Source organism: Podarcis liolepis (genome assembly GCF_965112155.1).
Source record: "Podarcis liolepis genome assembly, chromosome: 16".
Taxonomy (NCBI): Eukaryota; Metazoa; Chordata; class Lepidosauria; order Squamata; family Lacertidae; genus Podarcis; species Podarcis liolepis.
This window is the reverse complement of record NC_139567.1, coordinates 10,481,582-10,499,284: the sequence shown is the minus strand read 5'-3', so window position 1 is coordinate 10,499,284 and position 17,703 is coordinate 10,481,582. Positions and strand designations below refer to the sequence as shown.

The window sequence follows — 17,703 nt, the reverse complement described above, 5'->3', positions numbered from 1 at the left end:
GAAATCTGACAGCCAGGGGACGAGTTACAAAGCAGGTGAAGAAGGGACACCAGAGGTGTCGTTGCTGAACTAAAGGAAGGCAAAGGAATGGAACTTCTAAGGAGGGTCACAGGAAGTTTGTCATCTCTGCCCTCAAACTCCCATCACCTTCCACAACCCTGTTCTGGAGCTGGAGGCCACCTATTCACGTCTGACATCAGCACTCAGCACCTTGGGACCGCTGCCAGGAGACCTCCACCCGACAGGGCCTACCATTGCAAAGGTTTGCCCCGAGTCCTCGTGACTAGGTGCACCAGGGACTCAAGTCTTTATAATTCCATACAGTGTCCCCAACGTAGCATGATTCTTCTGCATTCTGTGAAATTTTAATTTCCACCACTGGCAATGTTTGTGGTCAGAGGCCCACAAGGGCACTTCCATCAAAGGCCTCCTGAAATCTGGAGCAGGCTTGGTACCAAATCCACTTACGCTTAAACAGAATTTACCAAAGTCAAATTAGTTTGACTGAGTCGGTTGCTTATATCCTTTGTCAACTCAACGGTGGTCCATGGGCAATTTTAAATATTCCTATATTCAAACGTAATGACCAATGTAGAAGTCACTGCTTTTTATTTTCATTTCGCAGAGGCGGCAGAAGTATGTCCAACTAAGGATTACTGTACTTTTTGCGCCTTATTACCACATGGCAGGAAGGAGAGAAAGCCGCAAAAGGCCAGCCCAATAATGCTATCTGGAACATTAGATGTTCAGTGTATACATTGATGGCTGTCCCTTAAAAAGAAACAAAGAAGTGCTTGGAACACCTCTGTGATAATCCTCTTTCCCCATTACATGGCTTGAGAAGATCTCAGGAGTTTGTGAAGCATGATGAATTTTAAAAGACGGTGATGTAGTCATTGACCATTCTAAAGCAAGTAGAAGACTTGGTCATGTGCAGATTTGATTTCATAAATGTGAATGCTCAGGAACAACAAGAAGTCCAAACATTCGCTGAAGGGCTTACCGAAATCTATCCTCTCTCTAATCACACATTTCCATTTTTTAGATGGCATAGCCATGTGCCTTACTTCACGTGGGACAGCCCTCAACTTGAAGGCGTGTCTGATCCAAGTCTGGTTTAGAGGTAAGAATCAGAAGACAGGACAGCGAGAAGAGCCCTGAAGTTGCCCGTCAATGGTTAGCACCTGAACAGCAGCTTGAGCTGGCACATAGACTACCTGGTCACAGTCTTAGGTGAAGCTTTACTATATTTCTACTTAAACTGTAGTAATTGCTTCCCAGTTTACATCTATACGTATTAAGTAGCATAGGCAAATGGTATGCAAATCGGTGTCCTTTTTTGGCAATGCATTTCCACTTTCCCCCCTCTCTGATATGCAAATGGCCATCCTAGTACTTTCCTGCCTAGATCCAAGCAGACATTGTGTACAATAACACTCTTGGCCCTGCTAAGGAAGGCAATCAACCAATTATCACCACCGTTAACAATTTCACAAGCAACCATTTAAGCAACACCAGAAGCAGCCGCTTCTAAGGCTTGGCTCACATCTAAGCTCCTCAATTATGCCCCATCTCTGCTTGTTCATCAGTATCTCTTCGAGAGATACATTCTCCCAGAGGCCAAAACAGACAAGCATTACTTAACAGCACTCTTCTTGCACTCACCTTGCCTTTTAGGGATCCATCACTCCGGCTTGGCTCCAGAGTTTGGCAGGGCCCTGGGCATGTCACCCTGGGTGTGCCTCCCAACACCCATGTGTGGGCCCTCCAGCAGCAGTGGTGTGACAGTCACCAGCCTCCTCCCTTGCTCGTAAGACTGGGGGAGCACACCTGCATAGAGGGGGTCTGCAAGGTGTCAACCCAAGTGGCCTTGTTGGGGCACACAGACCCCAGCAAATGAACCACATCCTATACTGCTCTGGAGGGTTCCCTGAACCCTCAGGAACAATTATTTGGGAGGTACAGGTGGGGTTTTCTGGGGTGGTAGTGGTGAATATTAGATACCCTGACTTGCATCCAAGAGTAAGCACCGTTCACTAATGTGAAACCACCAAATAAACCCACAGTGTTTATAGCCCAAAGACATTTGGAGAGTTTCTTAGAAGTTTGCAGAAATCCTGTTCTATCTGGATGAAGCTCTTAGGTTGCTCTGAGCCCATGGCAGAGTCTAAGGTAAATCTGAAGAAAACCTCCAGCCTATTTGTAGTCCCTCTTGAATGTGATAAGGCAATAGTATGAGCTTCACAGATAAGCCATGGTGCGGTGTGGGGTTACAGCTGGATATCTGAAAGCATAGTTGTAGTGGGAAGTAGGGGGAAGATAGTTAGGCATGATTATCAGTGGCAAATGCTGTCCTCGGACTCACATTTGCCAAAACTGTTTCAGCTCTATGGGATGTTCCACACATTACGTAACAGCAAACTTTACATCTTTAGGTGTACACATAAAATATATTGCGTGTCCATCTAAAAATGAAGCAGTCCCAGTTCAGGGTAATCCATGTGTGATATGGGTCCCTGATAATAAGTGATTATTCCCTCCTGCACATTGCTAATGTACTGAAAATGATTATCCCTAAAGAACTGAATGAACAAGCTGATCTCAGCAGAGTGTCCTTGAATCCTGTTGACCTTCAATACAGTGTTAAGCTCATCTGTCTCCACAGAATTCTGACACAGAAAGAGAATGATCACCCAATGGACAAGAAAAGATCATTTTAAGAATAAAATGGATAATGCCAATGCTATACCTCATAGCTTTCATTATGCACATAGATAAATTTATCTACATCACTGACTACTGCAACAAAGAGTGCATTTAAAATTGGGGCATCACTTAAGACAGCATTGGGGAACCTGCGGACCTCCAGATGTTGCTTGACTGCAACTCCTATAATCCCTGATCATAGGCCCTGTTGGCTGGGGTTGATGGGAGCTGAAGCTCAAAATCATCTTGGGGGTCATAGGTTCCTCATCCATGAATTATTTACCTGCCCTACAGAAGGAATAGTACTTCCATATTTGGGTGAGGACATTAAAAATCTGGGTTCCAATTCCTTTCAGTCTACAAATGAACAAACTAATTTTGTTTCATATCCTAAACTGCAGACACCAGTTGGATTGCCACTAATAAAAACGGAAACCAAACGAAGAAAATTAAGTTCTACAGCTTGCCATCTGAAACATGAGCAACTCCTACATGGATCAGGCCCAACAACCCTGCTTTTGTGTGGGAAATGATGGGTCCCTTTAAGGCATTTGCTCATTGTACCCTTAACATATTGCTGCTAGTGGTGTGCATGATAAGAGTTCCTGGCTCATTCTTAAAGAATCTGGTTTTGCCCTATATGCAACACACTTTCATACTGTGTACTGATCAGTTCTGAATAAGTTACTCCTTGTTGGAGGTGTGCAAATGTCATATGAACAAAGTATTTTAATTCAATATTAACCTACCAGCACCTCCCATCCTCCCAAAAACAATATGGCAGAAGAGGGCAGTTTCATTTGACCTCATTTGTATGTGTCAATTCATAAATCTGCTACTATTTCAGCACCGATTTGTGATTTAAAAAAAAAAAATCTACACAAAAATTCACACATAAATGCATATTTAAATAAATGTTTTTGGAAAGAGATCTAATAAAATTCACGTTTCTAAATATATTTTCTCTCTAAATACACATTTCAAAATTTATTTAAGGTTTTTTGAGCCAGCAACTGCATCACTACGCAGAGATGTATGACATCTAAAGGATAACTGCATTCTGATCAGCACATTATTAGTTCAGGAACTGTGGATCAAGCCAGTTCACAGCACAATTCACACAAATCTAATTCCTTAAGTATCCTAATATCTAGACTCAACCGACATTGCTCCTGTTAGCAAGACCTGGTGATAAGTTGTATTTTATTGACTCCAAATCTTAACAGCCATTATTCCTAAGACAAGAAAAGACCCGGTAAGTAGTTGACTAATATAGCAGAAAAGTCTTTCCCAAACCCCTACTGTCAGGCCCAGGACCCTTTGAGGGCTGCCAAAACTTCAACACAGTGATAGGCCCTAACACTGCCAACAAGTGCCCTAAATCTGTGAGCTACTATTTTACATTTCCCACAACACCCCTGGCACAAAATTGCTCTGGAACACTATGGGAAATTTAAAATGGCAGTGCACTGCCACTGCTAAAGACCACCAAACATGAGGCAGCCCTCCAAATATAAGGCCATTTGTCCTTTATTTGAAGTGCTGTCTTATCCAAGTCTTGTTTAAAGGTAAAGAATCGTACGAAGGAAGGAGAGCATAAGGGACCTTGAAGTTGCCCATCAAAAGGTCATCTGGGCAACAGTCTGAGCAGGTTACTGATCACTCATTGTCTGTTCCCTTTTGGTGGGATGTACTGTATTTTCTATTCATTGGAAGTTATTGGATTTTGCATCTATACCAAAATTTGCACCTATAAATATAAATTAGCATGTGCACATTTTGTGCATACTGGCATCTAGTTTTCTGGTGCTGTGTTTCCTTTTCGTTTGGTGTTGTGTACTTGGACACCTCAACGAGTTGGAACGTTGCTCAGAACTCTCTCGATCCTAGAGTTGAACCCTACCTACTGGGAATGTCACTGCATATGGACAGGATTTTTTCCTGAATAGTGGAAAAAGTGGGTACATACTCTCTCTCCACCATGCATTCAACATACATGTGAAGTAAGCACTCCATACAGAGACCTGAGTTCACAGTGACTTGGGGCGGCCGCCAAGACCACATAACACCGGTCTTGAAAGACCTAAATTGGCTCCCAGTACGTTTCCGTGCACAATTCAAAGTGTTGGTGTTGACCTTTAAAGCCCTAAACGGCCTCGGCCCAGTATACCTGAAGGAGCGTCTCCACTCCCATCGTTCTGCCCGGACACTGAGGTCCAGCGCCAAGGGCCTTCTGGCGGTTCCCTCATTGCGAGAAGCAAAGCTACAGGGAACCAGGCAGAGGGCCTTCTCGGTAATGGCGCCCGCCCTGTGTAACGCCCTCCCACCAGATGTCAAAGCGATAAAGAACTACCTGACATTCTGAAGACATCTTAAGGCAGCCCTGTTCAGGGAAGTTTTTAATGTATGACATATTAGTGTATTTTTGGTCTTTGTGGAAGCCGCCCCGAATGGCTGGGGAAACCCAGTCAGATAGGCGGGGTACAAATAAATTATTATTATTATTATTATTATTATTATTATTATTATTATTATTATTATTATTATTGATTGCAGCAATTTATCTGTCTTGAAATTGAGGGGGTGGGCAGCTACATCCATTGGGCCTCCACAAGGAGCATTTGCCTGACATTATCACCCGGTGTGCATTTAGGTGGAGGACATATATCTACCAAAAAAAATGGCCAGGAAAGTCCCCAGAGACACAGCTGTGAGGAGGGACACTAATCTGCAGGCTTTCCAACTGCATGGTGATAAATCTTATGGTAGCTGCCTCAAAAGCACACAATATACAAGATGTACCTTGTCCAGAGAAAATGGAGATCAGCTCATGAATAGCCTTCTTGCTGTCACCACTTCTTCCAGTTATAAATATGTATTAAAATACACCCCCCTTCACCCCACAAGCATTCTCTGAAAGAAAATAGCCAACCTCTTATCGCTTTCTGAGCACCAAGATTCTGAACACAGTTCAGAGTAGTAGAAGAGTGCTAATGCATTTTGAACTTTCTGCTACTTCAAAATATTTTTCCCCCTTGTTGGGTTTAAATGTTGTTTTTATTTATCTTATGCTGCTTTGTGTGGTTTCATGCTGATTTTACACTATGGTAATTTTGTGCTGGTGCAGCCTTTCTATTGACTGGTTCAGTTGCTAATTTGATTGTATAGTTATTTCAATCTGTTAACACCTAGAGGATGTGGTTAATTGGGCAATATATAAATGCCAAAATAAATAAATAAATAACTGGGGTCACTTTTCCAAATCAGCCTGCTTACATGTCCAAATCTTCTTTACAGGCCTTCTTCCAGGTGCCCAGATACCTAAGGTGAAATGTGTGGAAATGTTGGAGCGAGTCTTCTCACTGGGGATGCCCCAGGTATGGTACGAGATCCAGAGAGAAGTGCACCTGGTACATACTTCCTTAACATTTCAGTGTCATACAACCCCCCTTAAAAAAAACCAACACCTTTTCCAGGTCTTTTAATACATTTGCTCCCTTTAAAATTAGTTTCAAACTGCTTTTACATTCTTGTTCTATTTCTTATGCGATTTCAATGCTGTTATGTTTTATTGATTGCATTTATATTTTACTGTGTTGAAAGCCTTGCTGGAGGGGTGGGGAACTGAATGGTGGGCTATCATTTTCTAATCTAAATAAATAATCCACATTAAGTGCTATTGGATGTCCATCATTTGGCTAGGTCCTGAGAGCCACACTGACAACACATTTACTTCCTAGATGAGGAAGGCAAACTAGGGTGGCCACATGTCTTATTTTACAAGAGATGGTATTTGAAGATGTCTTCTTAGGGATGAAGAACCCTAAGAAAGGAGCAGATCAGACACCTTCCAATAGTTAGAAACAAGGCAGCAGGAACAGAGGCCACCTGCTCACAGTCATCACCACTAAGGTAAGAAGTATTATATTTCATTTTTAATTATAGGAATTATTTCCAAATTTGCACCTATCTATACAAATTAGCGAAAGGGATGCAGGTGGCACTGTGGGTTTAACCACAGAGCCTAGGACTTGCCGATCGGAAAGTCGGCGGTTTGAATCCCTGTGACGGAGTGAGCTCCCATTGCTCGGTCCCTGCTCCTGCCAACCTAGCAGTTTAAAAGCACATCAAAGTGCAAGTAGATAAATAGGTACCGCTCCGGCGGGAAGGTAAACGGAGTTTCCGTGTGCTACTCTGGTTAGCCAGAAGCTGCTTAGTCATGCTGGCCACATGACCTGGAAGCTGTACGCCAGCTCCCTCGGCCAATAAAGCGAGATGAGTTCTGCAACCTCAGAGTCGGTCACGACTGGACCTAATGGTCAGGGGTCCCTTTACCTTTACCTTTACCTTTATATAAATTAGCATATGGCACTTTTATGAAAACATGCCTTTTGTCAATGTTTGTGGTCATTCCAAGGCAAATGCTTGTGCTCTACCATGCCTCCCCCTTTCCGAGGAGGGCACATCCTTCCAGCCTTCTTCCTTCCTCTTCCATGTAGCAGAAATATTGCGCTGGCTCAAACCTGGCAAAAAGTCTGGGTGGCTGAACCAGCCAGTGCTAGTTGCCTGCCTGCTTTTTCCAGAACAAGACTGAGGGCTCTGTCCCTTCTCATTAGTATTTTTAAGGTATCCTGGTTCAGCTGCTCCTGTTGCCAAGCTGTTGTCTTGGTTGCTACGCTTATGCATGTGCTAGCCTAGAATCCAATTGGTTCTTTGGACACGCTCACTTTCTCAGTGCAGACCTTTCTCTCCCTCACCCTCTCCCTGAAAGTGAAATTGGTGATGGATCAGGTGCCAGGTGAGAAAGGTAATGGGCTCTAAATAAGAGAGAACATTTTCTGTGCTGGGGTTTTTAGGGCTGCAGAGGAATAGAGTCTAACCAAAGGAGAGCCCAAGGATAATTATGTGATGCAAGAGCAATGGAATGGAAGGAGCAGTAAGATCCTCTTCACTGGGGCAGTGCAACCCTATGAGTTTTGGGAGAATGAAAAAATTGACATGTATTGCAGTGGATTTTTCTATCCTTTGGAGTTATTTCTTTCACTGAATACATTTTAATCAGCTTCACTGGCATCTCTGGGATTTGAGAGGTTTATTATTGTATTGCACTGAAAGTCCAACTTCTGCTGCACTGGAATGCAATGCAAAGATGGGCAAATCATTCTGGTTAGATAAATCAGTCCTAACTGGATACCTTAGGAGGAACTATAGCTCAGTCATAGAGCACATAGTTCAGTTCTCAGCACCTCTAGCTAAAAAATGGCATGAGATCTTGGAGCTTCTGCCAGCCAGAGTAGGCAATACTGGGGTAGATGGGCCATGGTCTGACGACAAAGCAGCCTCATGTGTTCATATGCACATGAAATGGACTATAGCAGGAGTAGCCAATATGGTTCACTCCAAATGTTGGACTCCCATCAGCCTGAGCCAGGATAGCCAATGAAGTTCAACAACATCTGGAGGACACCATGTTGGCTAGCCCTGGACTGACAGTCTACAACTGTGGCTAATAACTGAGTTAATTCAGAGGGTTAGCACCTTTAACAAACTACAGTTCTCAGGATTCTTGGGAGAAGTTGTGACTGTTAAAGTGGTATGAGAGTGCTTCAGATATATGCTGTGGGGATGTGACCTAAGACTCCTAATATCCAACAAATGCACCTTTTAAATATAAGCACGGTGCCTATTTTTCTGCTGTGTATAGGCTGTTGGAGTGTACCTAAATCTGGACCTATGTTGCCCATCAATGAGTACTGTCTTCATTTGTTTGGAATTGGATTGGATGACTTTGCTAGTTCTGAAGATACCTAGGCACCTGGAAGCCAACTGCAATTTAAAACATATCTATTTCAAGCTTCTTGGATTCAACACTTAAAAAATAAAAGTTCTTTCTAGACTGTAAGGGAGAATATTTTGAAGGTAACGTTTGGAAATATCTTTGCTAATGCATGCCAGTTGACACACACCTACACACACCCAACTGACATGGCATTTTGCTTGCTCACAAAAATGCTACAATTACCTTGATCAGAAATTAAACTCTCTCAGGTGTTGGAAAGTATGGAAAGAAACCTAAGAGCATGCCTTGGGTCCATCTCTCTCAATATAACCTACACTGAGTGGCAGTGGCTCCCCAAAGTTTCAGACAGGATTTTCCACATTATACATGGAGATGCCAGGGAATGAACCTGGAAACTTCTGCATGCATAGCATGGGCTCTGTTACTGAGCTATAACACTACCTGATTTTTTTGTGTGGGGGGGACGGGACTTGGCACAACTCTGGACACTCCTCTTACCCAGAAAGGGTCTCAAATAGCATGATAACATATGGGAAGAGCCTGCTGGCTCAGACCAACGGTTCTATCTAGCCCAGCATCCTGTTCTCACATTAGCCAACCAGATGCCTACAGGAAACCCAAAGCAGGATGTGATCAAAACAGCCCTCTCCCCAACAACTGGTATTCAGAGGTAAACTGCCTCTGACAGTGGAACCACTGTGGACTGTAGCCCATGATTAGCCCTATTCTTCCTTAATTTGTCTAACCCTCTTTTAATGCCATCCAAATTTCTGGCCACCAGTACTTCTTGTGGGAGCGAATGCCATTGTTTTAAGTACGAACTTTCTTTTGTCTGTTTCGAATCTTCCAATATTCAGCTTCACTGGATGTCCCTGAGTTCTAGCGTTATGGAAAAGAAAAACTTCTCTCTGTCCGCTTTCTCCATAACAAACGTAATTTTATGCACTTCTATTGTGTTTCCTTACTTTCCCTCTAAAAAGAAAAGCCCCAAATGTTGCAACCTTTCTTCGCAAAGGAGTCACGCCATACCCTTAATCATTTTGGTTTCTCCCTTTTCTGTAGCTTTTGTCCTTTTTGAATTGAGGCAACCAGAACTGTCCATGGTATACCAAGTGTGAGTGCACTACAGATTTTTCTAATGCCATTATGATATTGGTGACCTACTAGGGACTAACCTGTGGAACTCCCTGCCTGTAGAGGTTTGGCAGAAATAATTTGCGTCTTCTTTTAGATGTATCCTAAAAACAGTGTTATTCACACAGGCCTTCGTAATGTGAAATTCTTTTTACCAACCAGTATTTATTGATATTTTTACTGATTTTCCCCCTGAAGTTTTTGTTGTACTTGTTGCAATTTTGTATGCTGCATGCAACCTTGTATTTTTTAGGGAAGTGCAGCTTATAAATATTTAAATAAATAACAACTATTTTTTTAACAATCACCATTTCTTTTCTAATGATCCATAGAATAGAATTTGCCTTCCCACCAGCACCTACCCCCCCTGCCACACACTGTCTTAAGTAGATCAGACCAAGTGAACTTCCAGAACCACCATGAAGCTGACGGGTGTCAAATGATGCTGCCCTCGTCTGATCTGTATTAATAGGCACCTGCATACAACTCTTGTCTGCGGAGGCAAAAGGCCCTTCAATGTCAACTGTGGGCTCCAAAAGGGAAAGAGGAAAAGTACTCCTTTAGGAAACTATAGAGCACGGTATGGCCATGATCCAGAAATAGCCCTGTCCTTTTCCCAGGGCCAACTTGGCAGCAGTCACCTGTGCACTGTGAAGAGGCTGCCAGCTTCAATGTGCTCAAAGAGCTCTGGAGTTTTGCCCAACACATGTGATAATCTCTCCCCGAGGGGGTGTCTCTGGTGACTACAGGAGACTCACTCTTATTACCACGAGGATACTTCTTTAGCTTCAGCACTCGAGGCTCCAGCTTCAGTTACCAAAATGCTATTGCTGGCCTCGGTTCATCCAATTATTGTCTTGCCAGCATGATGACAGGACATACTTGCTTGCTAAAATAAGCCAGATGACAGTCAAAGAGTGTGTGCCTGACAAGCTTTGTCCCTTAATGCTATGTCTGGGGCATGCTACTTTTGAAAGGAGGGGGAGGGGGAGATAGCCAACAAAACTCCACTTGGCTTAGAAATGGCACTGACACAAAAATACAGCCATCCAGAGGGGAAACAAAAAACCAAGGGCTTATTCACATGCCACTGCAGCAAGTCAAAGATCAATATGTTTCTTGCTTTGCCTCCTCCCCCATCTCCTGCTAATTGTGTATTTAATGCCAACTGTTGGCTAGGGGGATGTCAGGAGCATGGACATGATATAGTTACTGCCTGGAGGTTTTGCAACTTTGCTCAAAGCCAAAATGTATTCTCTATTTTAAAAACTAAACGGCATCTTTCTACCACAAAATCCCCAATCCTGCATATTGCACAACACATTCTTGCTTTTAAAACAGAAATGGGAAACCTGTGGCTTTCTGGATGCTGTTGGACTCCAACTTCTATCAAGCCCAGCCAGCATGGCCAATGGATATGGATGATGGGAGCTGCAGTCCAACAACATCTGGATGGCCCACACATTCCCCAACGTTGCTTTAAAAGTATAGGAAAAAATTAAGGCTTAAAAGCAGGGCCCCTTCCACTCTGGCTGAAAATCCACATAGGACACATATTCATACCCATGGTTTACCGTGGAATTACGGAGGATTCCCCACCTTGCACCTCTAATACAAAACCTCTCACTGTTCTGGGATGAAACGAGTGAAGGAAGGGAGATCTGAAAGTGATATCTCTGGGTAGTGGGACTGTACAGAACACCTAAGCATCCTAATACTGCCATGAGCCAAACTGCCTATAATAGGAAGCAAGGAGGTACTGCTAAGTTCACAAACAGAGCCATTTCCCACCTACCGAGCTCACAAAAATGTCAAGGGTGTGCCTATCTTCTTACACCATTTCCTACTGTGTCTCAACTCTGGATTACTGCCAAAGCCAGATCATAAGTAGGGCACTGAGCCTTAAGCCTCATTGACTCCTAAAAACCCTACAGGCAGTTGCATCATAGGTTCATCCAACCAGACTGTTTCTGTTATCAATCTCTCTCAAATAACATGGCTGGTGCTTTGCCCATTTCCTTCCTAGAAAAAGTAAGTGATGCCCACCTTTTGAACCAAAACCCAGGAGATGTGTTCCCTGAGAAGATGTAGTTCTCACAAAACAGCAGATAAGACCCTAAAGTCTTCTTCCAAATGCTACAACTTTAGATTTCAGGTGAAAGTGTGGTATGTGCTGGAATGTTGCTCCATACACAAAAATCCCGTACACACAGAAAACTAAAGGCAGAGGGAAGGCTAGGCTAAGAACCCTTCTTCCAGACATGCAAGTTTTCTACATGCATGGATTTTTATTTTTATGCATGGAGGCACATGCAGTGATGCTACACTCTCCATCACTAGGAGTAGCTACATGCCCCAAACTGCTGGCACTGATGGCTGTGCAACACACTCCCTAAACTGTATGGCTTCTGATCTCCAAGGCAACATGCAAATGCTTTGGCCCAAAAAAGTAAATGGGACAAGAGTTGGGAAGGAGGGGTTCCGGTAAACAAGATAAGAGATGCAGATCAGGAAACAGAGAGAGGGAGAAGAGGGAGGGAAGGAGAGAGAAGGAGAGAGAGAGAGAGAGAGAGAGAGAGAGAGAGAACGCGCACACAAGCACGAGTGGGAAGACATGGGAGAGATGGAATGATGAATGCTATAGAATCAAGCCAATTGCTTTAGTTCCCCCCGTTATGGACAATAACTGTCAGTGCCAGGATCACTGGAACCCGGTGGTTCATGTGGGCCTGGGTGTTTCCTTGTGTGGAAGGTCTCAGGGTCCCCAACCAGTCTCACTGGAGTTCTGCGTTGATGAGAAGGATTTTGTCATGCAAGTTCGGACAGGGAAGAAACCAACTCTGAATAACTGCCCTCCCCATACGCCAAAAATAAAAGGAACCTGGCAGGGCAGAATGCCAGACCTGACCAGATTCAATCTATTATGGCAGCACCTACGCTCCCCACCCAACATTCTGAGAGGGTGAAAGGCATATATATACTGACCTTCAGGTCCCTATGCACAATGGCATAGTGGTGAATGTAAGTTACGCTTTCTAATATCTGATGGATACAGTGACTGCAAAACAAAACGGGAAGGGAGGGAGGGAGGGAGGAAGGAAGACAGGAGGCAGGTCGGGAAAGGGGCAGACAATGGGGATCAGGAGGAGAGAAGTGGAGAAATCATACGCAGAAGAAAGGCAGGAAAGGTGTAAGAAGAAGAAGAAGAAGAGAGCACAGGAAGGTTATAGAAAGGGAGTGAGCAAAAGAAGACGACAACCAAAATATGCATGGCAGGAAACAAAATCCAGAGATTAAAAGGGGGAAAGGGGAGGGGAAAGATCCACAGCAACAGACAGATGGACAGACAGAAAGGGACAGGGGGCAGGGTGGATATGGGGGACAAGAGAAGGAGAGAAACAATGTTGTGAAAGCTCAGAGACCACAGGGGGTTATCACAAGATGTGTGCAGATGGCTGTTAATAGCACCAGAAACTATGTGCAGTCAGGATCTGAGAATGGAGAGCAGTGCCAAAGGGAGCCTCTCCCACCCACCCCCTCCAAAACAGATCACTTGGGGCTACAGAGGTCGTGTATATAATAAGTAGTTTTGAAACACAGCAAAGGAAGCCCATGAGGCTGGCATGGAAAAAGAGAGAGAGGGTAATATCTATGGTACTGTGTGAAAGGCCATTGTTCACAACCTGCAAGCCTGACCGCTGTGAACCTCTTGGATCTGGGCAAACTATCTGGCCTAGGAAATGTAGCACCACACTCAGTGTGCAGAAAATATTCCAGGAAAGGCAGATTCCTTTACCCCAGGATACTCCGCCTGCTCAGTATAAGAAGCTAGTGAGAAAAACTGCATAGCCCAAGACAGTCCTGTGCTAGATATGAGGACTAACATGGGATAATATAACTGGCACTTTTGCAGACAGTGGGGACAGGAATAACTCAAAGTAGCTCTTTTGATCCCCCAACATTACTGCTGAATGGGCATGACCAAGAGTGGGGAACTCAGACCTTTAGGGTGAATGTGGCCCTCCACGGCTCTCTACCTGGCCCTTAAGAACTCTCTCTAGGCCACACCTGCCCCAGCCACATAAGCGGTTTAGTCCTGCTGGCCACATGACCCAGAAAGCAGTCTGTGGACAAACGCCAGCTCCCTCGGCCTACAAGTGAGATGAGCGCCGCAACCCCATAGATGCCTTTGACTGGAGTGAACCGCCCAAGGGTCCTTTACCTTGACCTTTTATAGTTGCTACCAATATGCTTTTATGCCTGTCAAGTAAACCTCTACACTTGACTGAATCTTTATGGCATCCATGAGTGTTGATTGCCTACTGCGTGTGTACCTTCAACCCTGAAGATGCTTCCAAGGAAGGAGTTGCGTTGAGATGTAACTCTGCTGAGTACAGATACTGTCACACATGGACAGCGAAAGTGATGCTGGACCCAATCCTTCTAAATCATCCATCAGGTTGATGGATTGATCCAAGACACTCTCCCTACTTGTGATTTCCAGCAACCGGCATTCAAAGGTGTAGTGCCTCTGACAATGGAGATAGAACACAGCCATCAAGACTAGTAGCTGTTGACAGTGAAGCCACTATAGTAATTGATTAGTCTTATCCCTCATTAAGTTGTCTAATCCTCTTTTAAAGCTCTCTAAGTTAGTAGCCATCGCGACTTCTTGTGGGAATGAATTCCATAGCTATCTGCTGTGTTAAAAAGTGCTTTCTTTGTCTATCCTCAATCTCCCAACATTCAGCTTCATTGGATGTGCCAAAGTTCTGCTGTTAATTTATAATTTTATACATCTCCCCATAGCGTGTACCACACTTCAGTTCTACCCCCTCTGCTGGATCTCAAACAATTTGGGCTTCCAAGGCTCAGTTTAGCAGCCCATTCAACATTCATGGACCCCACTATTTGCAGTTTGCTAGTGCCAGCAAGCTTGCACATTGACTGATGTGTGTTCCCATTCAAATACACTAAAACAAAAAGGGGAACGTCAAAAGTCCTATCAGTTGGAGAAAGGCAAAGATCACACTATTGAAAAGAATTGTGAACTGCTAGTAATGCGTATAGCCAGATTTTTAAAAAACACCATTTTCTAACCATTGGCCATGTTGACTGGGGTTGGTTGAGTCCATCAACATCTGGATGGCCACAGGTTCCCCAGTCCTGGGCTAAGGTAACAACAAAGATGCAAGGAGTTTGTATAAATGGTTTGTCCAAACTATTATTATTAGTTCTGCACTGGACCTTCTGCACACAAGCAGATTATATATATTTACAACCTGAAACCTATCTTCAGTATTTTGAATAAATAAAATGGTTGGGCTTCATTCTTGATCTGAAAGAGCGATCTCAGAGCTGGGATCAAGGCTCCCCAACAGCTGGTTCTTTAGACCACCTTCCTCAAGGAAGTAGGGAAAAGAGGGACAGAACCATTGCTGGTAATTCTCTTCTTAGCTCTTTTCAATCACCATAGCTTACAAGTGGCTGCTTTAGTCAGTCTTTTGAAACAGCTTGTAAGTTCTGGAAAACCGCACTTCCTAGTTATGACCAGGGAAGTTTTTAATATTTCAGAGTACAGCTGTGTTTCAAGGAGAGGGAATACCCCTGGTAGTCACAGGTCACTAAATATGGCCAGGAATTACAGGAAGGAATGCATGCATATAAATGCATGCATATAAATCTGTTTCAGCTGTGAGCTGTGTGGAATTTGACTGTGGAAGGGTGTCTAAAGAACCAGCTTTAAATGCTGTAAACTGACTTATACAGGGGGTGGGGTAGCTCTATATGAAAAAGTGGGATTAGAAATCTCTAAAACAAATAAATGAAATAAGGAGGCAGGACAGATAAAAATAACTTGCTTTGCAGAAATGGTATGTTGACTGTTTCAGTTGCTATCTGATTATTTCTTTAATACCATTTTCTGTCCTACAGGATCAACTAGGTCATTGGAAATTAAAATGGACTCTAATCATGACTGGATTCTGGCACACTTACATGGGAATAAGCTCCATTGAAAACAGAGGCTCTTACCTCTGAGTGCTGAAAATGTCAAAAGGAGAAATCTTCACCAAGTACAGTGCTGCTGATCATGAGTTTTAGGCTTCCTGAGGTATCTTCTGCAGTGAACTTGGAAGTTGCAGCTAAAATGGGGAAAGTTTTTCTGACAGATGCTCATGCTGGGGCCTTCTCTACAAAAATGCATTTTAAATGTGAGGAAGAAGAGAGGACACAACACAGAGAAGTGCTATGTGAACCTCTCCCAGCTGTTCTACGGATCCCCTCCAAACCCAACCTGCTAATCCAGGCTTCACCAATCTGGTGCCCCCCAGCTGTTTTGGAACACAACTACCACCTGCCCCAGACAGTACAGCTGATGGGACTTGTAATCCACAATAGCTGGAGAGCATTAGTTTGACGAAGGCTGTTCTAACCCCTGGCCACACCTGGATACAGCCCTGGCCACAGTGATGCCCCAAAGCTGACTTTCTTTTGCCTCCTTCACTAGATTTTAGGGAGGGCAGGCTGCCCTCTGGGGACAATACCATTTTGCTTGTTTTTCTCTCCCTATCCCAACCGCAAAGGGATATAAATTAGACTGCAAAAATAATTATAAGAAGAAGAATGTGAATCTGTGTCTCTTTCGTGGTAGCGCCTAGACTGGCACTACAAGTGGAAGTTGGCCCCAAATCCCACAAAGGTACCATGCAAAAATCCTACTATGCCAACTAGAATTGCGTACCCAAAGGGCTAGCACAATTTAATAAATAGTGATAGAACAAATGAGAGTTCATTTCTCAGGGAGCTCACCTGAATCTGAGAAGCAGTGCTTCTCTACTCCTCTGGGCAGGGTCAGCCCCCAAATATATGAAGCCCCCCCCCCCCCCGGCAATGAACATCTATCTGAATTTTGTATGAAGGAAGAGATGGAAGATTACAAGAAACAGTAAGCACAATTCTGTAGGCCCAACATAAGATGAGAAGGGGCATATTAGTAGACCCAAATGGGCCTTGAAGCAGATACAAACCCAAGCAGATGCAAAAATAAAACCCTCAATGGCCTCCAGGTCATAGTCTACATAAAACCTTATTGAGAAAAAGCTTAATCTGTTACACGTCATAGCCCTGCTCTGCATTCTGGAAGAAACACAGGAAGAACATCAGTCTCCCCAGCTGTGTCTTTGCAAACTTATCTAGCACAGCGGCATAGGAAGCTACCTTATACAAAGTCAGACTATCCAGTTTAGCATTGTCTACACTGACCGGCAGCATCTCTCTGGGGGCTCAGACAAGGGTCTTTCCTATCTGGAGATGCCAGAAATTGAAGATGTGTCCTTTTGCATGCAAAGCAAGTGCTCTACCACTAAGCTATTGCCCTTTGGTAGAAATGGGCCCATTATTTAACTTGAATCACAGTGCCATGGGTTGCCTCTTGCAGCACCTCACCACAGCCCACTGTAAAGCAAAATGTTTCTTTATGCCCTGACCCCTTGGGACTAAGTCTCTGACTTTCACAACCCTCAATGGCCCAACAGAACTTTATCTTCCTCCCTTGTCTACACTCTGTTTTTTAGAAGCAAGTGATATGGCTTCCTTACTTCTCTGAATTCACTTCTATGGGTATTATTGTAATGGCACAAAGTCACCTGAGTCTACCTATTGAGACTAGGAATGGATCCTTTTGCCAATATTTACATCTTGAGACAAATGGGCCACACATATAGTATCTCTCCCCTACTGTGCTTTGCAAACTTCAATTCAGAGGCTGTGTTTTTTAACAACTCTGTGTTTGGCAACAGCCACATGATCACACAACTGCAACTAACAGGTTCTACTGTTTCCATTTACAGCAAGAATGGAGAACTGCAGGCCTGGGGGCTGAATGTGGCCCTCCAACACTTCTCTATCTGGCCCTTGTAACTCTCCCCAGACAATGCTTCTCAATGCAGCTTTGTCTGGCTAGAAAACGTCCTTGAACTGTGGTCATAAATCTTGCTTGGCTGAATAGTGGCTAAGTGCATGGGTGGGTGCAAAACCCTTGTGACTTTTATGTGGCTGGAATG

The 17,703-nt window shown here is 43.9% G+C and overlaps 1 protein-coding gene across 18 annotated transcripts in view; it reads right to left on the bottom strand.

The window, feature by feature from the left end:
• Positions 1–17,703, bottom strand: part of CAMK2B (calcium/calmodulin dependent protein kinase II beta) — a 194,264-nt gene that overhangs the window by 64,873 nt on the left and 111,688 nt on the right. The window lies entirely within an intron of this gene.